We start from the raw sequence: 6,647 nt of genomic DNA on the forward strand, positions 1-6,647 counted from the left end.
CATGTAGACATCTCAAACCACAAGGTTGGTGGGTATCATAAAAATCAGCTGATATGCAGGATTGTGCTTCCCAGCAAGGCTATCAACCTGTTGTTCTCAGTCATTCTGCTGCAAATAATAGTTGTCAACAAGAAAGGTGGAAGGAAGGCAAAACGATTACTGGCATGGTTAAAAGGTGAGGTGAAAGAGGCTATTTTAGCCAAAAAAAATCCTACAAAAATTGGAAGAAGGATCCATCTGAAGAAAATAGGATAAACATAAGCATTGCCAAGTTAAGTGTAAAACATTGATAAGACAGGCGAAGAGAGAATTTGAAATGAAGTTGGCCATAGAGGCAAAAACTCATAATAAAATTTTTTAAAATATATCCGAAGCAAGAAAGCTGTGAGGGAGTCGGTTGGACTGTTAGATGATCGAGGGGTTAAAGGGGCTCTTAGGGAAGATAAGGCCATTGCAGAAAGACTAAATGAATTCTTTGCTTCCATGTTTACTAATGAGGATGTTGGGGAGATACCAATTTATTTATTTTATTTATTTATTTAAAATTTTTATATACCGACATTCATCCAGGATATCACATCGGTTTACAGTGTAACACAAACAAACGCCAAGCATGGCACTTTACATTGAACAAATAAAACAAGTTAACAAATGAATAAATGAGGGTGTGAACAAGGGGAAAATTGCATTAAATACTCAACTAGGTTTGTAATTATATACATATGTACAAAAGGAAGACACTAAGAGATAAACAATTTAGGAGTGCTAGGAGGAGAGGGGGGAGTGATGAGCAGAGGGAGGGGGTGAGAAAAAGGTAGGAGAAGGGCGACCAGAAGAGGGGGGCAGAGGAGAGAAAGGGTGGGCAGTAGAGAGGAGGGAGAAATTAGGTGTATGCCTTGGTGAAGAGCCAGGTCTTGAGCTTCCGCTTGAACGATTTGATGCATTCCTCTTGCCGTAGTTCAACTGGCATTGTGTTCCAAAGGGTCGGCCCGGCTATCGATATTGCACGGGCTCTGGTAGATGTTAGTTTGTAGAGTTTAGGGGAAGGGATGGGCATAGTTGCGAGATGTGCGTGTCTAGTAGGCTTATTAGACTGGTGTAAGCGGAAGGATTCATTAAACCAGTTCATTTCAGGATTGTAAAGAGCCTTGTGGATGAGAGAGAGAGTCTTATATTGTATACAGGAAGCTATTGGGAGCCAATGTAGATCTTTTAGAACAGGTGTAATATGGTCGTGTCTGCGTAAGTTGGTCAAGATTCGGGCTGTGTTTTGTAAAATTTGAATGGGGTGAATGGCGTTGTTGGGAAGGCCAAGGAGAAGGGAGTTGCAGTAGTCGGTTTTGGCGAAGATGGTGGTTTGGAGCACTGTTTGGAAATCGGGGGGGTGTAGTAAGGGTTTTAGTTTTTTTAGTGTATGAAGTTTAAAGAAGCCATCTTTTAGTATGTTGTTGATAAATTTCTTCAGTGTGAAGTGCCCATCGAGAATGATACCCAGATCACGGACTTGTTGAGCAAATTGGAACCGTGAAAGAGGGGGAAGGATCGAGTGGTTAAGGGGTGAGATGAGCATGATTTCATGATCATGATCCATCCAAAGATGGATTTCAAGGGTGATGAGTCAGATGAACTGAACCAAATCACTGTGAACCTGGAGGATGTAGTAGGCCAGATTGACAAACTAAAGAGTAGCAAATCACCTGGACCGGATAGTATGCATCCTAGGGTACTGAAGGAACTAAAAAATGAAATTTCTGATCTATTAGTTAAAATTTGTAACCTATCATTAGAATCATCCATTGAACCTGAAGACTGGAGGTTGGCCAATGTAATCCCAATATTTAAAAAGGGCTCCAGGGGCGATCCGGGAAACTATAGACCAGTGAGCCTGGCTTCAGTGCCGGGAAAATAGTGGAAACTATTCTAAAGATCAAAATCGTAGAGCATAAAGAAAGACATGCTTTAATGGAATACAGTCAACATGGATTTACTCAAGGGAAGTCTTGCCTAACAAATCTGCTTCATTTTTTTGAAGGGGTTAATAAACATTTGGATAAAGGTGAACCTGTAGATGTAGTGTCTTTGGATTTTCAGAAGGCATTTGACAAGGTCCCTCATGAGAGGCTTCTAAGAAAACTAAAAAGTCATGGGATAGGAGGCGATGTACTTTTGTGGATTACAAACTGGTTAAAAGACAGGAAACAGAGAGTAGGATTAAATGGTCAATTTTCTCAGTGGAAAAGGGGAAACAGTGGAGTGCCTAAGGGATCTGTACTTGGACCGGTGCTTTTCAATATATATATAAATGATCAGGAAAGGAATACGACAAGGGTTATCAAATTTGTGGATGATACAAAATTATTTAGAGTAGTTAAATCACAAGCGGATTGTGATACATTACAGGAGGACCTTGCAAGACTGGAAGATTGGGCATCCAAATGGCAGATGAAATTTAATGTGGACAAGTGCAAGGTGTTGCATATAGGGAAAAATAACCCTTGTTGTAGTTACACAATGTTGGGTTCCATATTTGGAGCTACCACCCAGGAAAAAGATCTAAGAACATAAGAACATAAGAAATTGCCATGCTGGGTCAGACCAAGAGTCCATCAAGCCCAGCATTCTGTTTCCAACAGAGGCCAAAACCAGGCCACAAGAACCTGGCAATTACCCAAACACTAAGAAGATCCCATGCTACTGATGCAATTAATAGCAGTGGCTATTCCCTAAGTAAAATTGATTAATAGCCATTAATGGACTTCTCCTCCAAGAACTTATCCAAATCTTTTTTGAACGCAGCTACACTAACTGCACTAACCACATCCTCTGGCAACAAATTCCAGAGCTTTATTGTGCGTTGAGTGAAAAAGAATTTTCTCCGATTAGTCTTAAATGTGCTACTTGCTAACTTCATGGAATGCCCCCTAGTCCTTCTATTATTCAAAAGTGAAAATAACTGAGTCACATCTACTCGTTCAAGACCTCTCATGATCTTAAAGACCTCTATCATATCCCCCCTGAGCCGTCTCTTCTCCAAGCTGAACAGCCCTAACCTCTTCAGCCTTTCCTCATAGGGAAGCTGTTCCATCCCCTTTATCATTTTGGTTGCTCTTCTCTGTACCTTCTCCATCGCAACTATATCTTTTTTGAGATGCGGCGACCAGAATTGTACACAGTATTCAAGGTGTGGTCTCACCATGGAGCGATATAGAGGAATTATGACATTTTCCGTTCTATTAACCATTCCCTTCCTAATAATTCCTAATATTCTGTTTGCTTTTTTGACTGCTGCAGCATACCATCATAGTGGATAATACTTTGAAATCGTCGGCTCAGTGTGTTGCAGCAGTCAAAAAAGCAAACAGAATGTTAGGAATTATTAGGAAGGGAATGGTTAATAAAACGGAAAAGGTCATAATGCCTCTGTATCGCTCCATGGTGAAACTGCACCTTGAATACTGTGTACATTTCTGGTCGCTGCATCTAAAAAAAGATATAGCTGCGATAGAGAAGGTACAGAGAAGGGCAACCAAAATGATAAAGGGGATGGAACAGCTCCTCTATGAGGAAAGGCTGAAGAGGTTAGGGGTGTTCAACTTGGAGAAGAGATGGCTAAGGGGGGATATGATAGAGGTCTTTAAGATCATGAGAGGTCCTGAACGAGTAGATGTGAATCGGTTTGTTATGGCCACTGGCCGCGGCCGCCCGCAGCAGGCTCAACTCACATCATGTCATGCTTGGCTCATTAACCCTGGTACACTCGAGGCGGTGGCCAGTTGCTGCCGCCACATTCCTCCTGGCTCCCTGTGCTCCACGTGGCAGCTGGGACGCCGCCAACCATTGTTCCGACCTGGGACCTTCCTAGGCGCGCGCTATCTGTCCTCTCTTTAAAGGGCCAATGGCGGGAATTTCAGGATCGTCACCAGCTGATGACATCACTGGTCCGGGATATTTAAGCTTTACTTCCAGCCACCACTAACCAACTTGGCAACGAGTTCCATGGTTCCTATTGGTGCCAGTTCCTTTCCTACGGACCTGTTGTTCCTGCTCTTTGGATCTCTGTGCTTCTCCACCCAGGTTCCTGTCTCAGCACTTCCCGCTCCTTGGGGCCTGGCTCAGTGCCTCTGCACCTGGACTCTCTCTTGGCGCTTCCCGCTCTTCCAGCGCGTGCATGTTATAAAATCCGAGGTTGGCGTGCGCAAGGCGTGCACCGAGCTGCGCTGCCTTCCCCCGTCCCCTCCCAGGCCGCTCCGAAATCAGAGCAGCCTGTGAAGGAACTTCCCTTCCTTCTAGCCTGACCTTCCCACCCCTTCCCCTAACCTTTCCACCCCAGCCCTACTCTAACCCCCCGAAGCCTCCGACACAGTGGCAATGGCCGCTGTGTCGGAGGCTTCTAGCCCTGCCCCCGGACCACCCTGCCCCCTCCCCGCACCTTTAGTAAAGCCCTGGGAATTACACGCGTCCCGGGGCTTTACGCACGTTGCCAGGCCTTTTTAAAATAGGCCCGGCGCGCGTAACCTTTTTAAAATCCGGCCCTTAGTGTAGCTGGGTTTAAAAAAGGTTTGGATAAGTTCCTGGAGGAGACGTCCATTAACGGCTATTAGTCAAGTTTACTTAGGGAATAGCCACTGCTATTAATTGCATCAGTAGCATGGGATCTTCTTAGTGTTTGGGTCATTGCCAGGTTCTTGTGGCCTGGTTTGGCCTCTGTTGGAAACAGGATGCTGGGCTTGATGGACCCTTGGTCTGACCCAGCATGGCAATTTCTTATGTTCTTATGTTCTTAACAACACTGTATACATTTGAGTTGCAAATCAAAACACGGCAAGTTGAACCTCAATATCTCCTCTCTAGTTTTCTTTCAGCACAGTACTCTATGATTTATAACTCTAGTATATTACTTTAAACAATGTTCTCTCCACATCAGAGGTCAAAAATCATAGCAAAAATGCAAAAAAAAATAATGATGAAATGCTACAGCCTTACTGCCACTGGTGTTTCTGATCCACATATTGTTATTCCTCACACAGTTTATTATCTGTTATTTCTGACCTTATACATATGCCAAGTGTGCTCAAACAGATCATTTAAATTCCTGCTGTGTCATAAATATACAGCACATGTAGTTAGGCCCTGTACTTCCATAATTCAGCACTATAATCATCCAGGTATCCCAAAAGTTCAAAATTAGTACAGGCAACCAAGATATAATAGCACAAAGTTGAAATCATGTGTAAATCACATTGAAAGTTCTATAAAGCACCATTATGAAGTTTTTCCACCAGGTGGTAGGAAGTTCAAAAGTTGAGAAGTGTCCGAGTTCAAAAAAGAAGGAAAACAGACAAGTACTCACAGTACATTATTAAGCATCCACAGCAATCGTGCCCATAAACCATTTCACCTCTTCTGCCATGGTAAAAAGCTTGCTCTCACCATTGTGAAACTCGTGAAACTGACCAGGATACTGCAGCATGAACCTTATGCCTTTCTGATAAAATTGTGAGCCGTATGGTGTGATCTCCCATTGCTTAGCCACCACTTAAATAGAAAAGTCTTGGAAAATTAACAGTTTGTAGGCATCACATTTCAAGTGCCTTAAAGAGTGATAATTTGGTCTTATCTGCATAATTCAAAACGCACACTATCACAGGTCGGGGTATCTGCTGATTTTCTAGACAAGGTCCCACCTGATGCACTCTCTCAAAGGGCAGAGGCAGTTGATCAGGCTGCAAGCCCAACTTTTCCGGGATAACATTCACACAGGGGTAGATTTTAAAAGCTTGCGCGTGCGTGTCCATGTGCACTCTCTACCTGGCACGCACACATGAACACGCGATTTTATAACATGCACGCATGTTATAAAATTGGGGGTCGGCACACGCAAGGGGGTGCACATTTGTGCAACCTGCGCACGCCGACGCCCGTGGCCTTCTGCAGTTCCCTCCCAGTCCGCTCCAATTTAGGAGCGGCCTGGGAGGGAACTTCCCTACCCTCTATACTAACCTTCCCGCCCCCTAGCCCTATCCTAAACCCCCCCAAAATCCTTAACCTACCTTTTGCGCCTACTTCGAGCAGGCGCAGGTTGCACATGCCAGCACCCTACCGGCACGTAATCCCCTGACACAGCAGCAAAAGGCCACTGTGCCGGGCGCCTCGTGCCCCGCCCTCAGACTGCCCTGCCCCGCCCCCCTGGACCGCCCCTTTCAGCAACTTCAGGACTTACACGCGTCCCGGGGGTTTATGCGCGTGGCCGGGCCTTTGAAAATAGGACTGGCTCGCGTAAGGCCACCTACGCACGTAAAACCCCGGGTTTTACTTGCGTAGGTCTTTTAAAATCCGGCCCAAAGTTTCTTTAATTCATGGTCTTTGACCTACTCCGGAATACCAGTAAGCCTATTATTCTGATGGCTTCTATATTCCTGGTCATTGATTCTATCTTCTAACTGATCGTTCTTTTTCATTTAAGTCTACCAACTCTGCCTCCTGCTCCTCGAGCTGGTTTCAGTTACTGTGATCTCTTGATTATATGCAGTTTCATGAAACTTCTCCATTGTCAACTGAAAGTTTGCAAATTTGTCCTCCAAAACAGCTGTCACACATTTGGTAAGATGTTTTCCCACTTCTTTATCCATGCTGATTTCTCCAGTCTG

Source organism: Rhinatrema bivittatum, chromosome 1 (assembly GCF_901001135.1).
Source record: "Rhinatrema bivittatum chromosome 1, aRhiBiv1.1, whole genome shotgun sequence".
In the NCBI taxonomy this organism is placed as follows: Eukaryota; Metazoa; Chordata; class Amphibia; order Gymnophiona; family Rhinatrematidae; genus Rhinatrema; species Rhinatrema bivittatum.